Source organism: Corvus brachyrhynchos, unplaced genomic scaffold (genome assembly GCF_000691975.1).
Source record: "Corvus brachyrhynchos isolate BGI_N302 unplaced genomic scaffold, ASM69197v1 scaffold5, whole genome shotgun sequence".
In the NCBI taxonomy this organism is placed as follows: Eukaryota; Metazoa; Chordata; class Aves; order Passeriformes; family Corvidae; genus Corvus; species Corvus brachyrhynchos.
This window is the reverse complement of record NW_008238321.1, coordinates 4,632,371-4,632,782: the sequence shown is the minus strand read 5'-3', so window position 1 is coordinate 4,632,782 and position 412 is coordinate 4,632,371.

Here is a 412-nt window from a genome sequence, read left to right as displayed (position 1 = left end):
TGCTGGATGCTGTTAGGTCTGGATTTACAGATGAAGAAGAGCAGAGGTGCTTGTTCCTATCAGTTCCCACCAGTCCCCATCAGTCCCTGTCACTGTCACCCACCCAACGCTGGTGCAGTCGGCACAGGCTTACCCAGTGCGGTAACTGCCAGGTTTGTCGTGTGCACTTCCAGGGACACGCTGTCACTAAATGAAATCGAGTCATTAGTTGTGACCAGTAAAATCCCAGTGAAATGACAGCGAGCATCCCAACCACCCTGTGCCGGGAGCCGCTGTGTAAAACCTGTTAACTGGCCTGTGTTTGCGTTACAAAGATCAGGCAGTAAAACCCAGACTGGTTTTGTTTTACAAGCCACAGAAGAGGGGAGGGACGGGGCCCCGCGGCCGGCTCCCGCTCGCCTGGCACAGACGG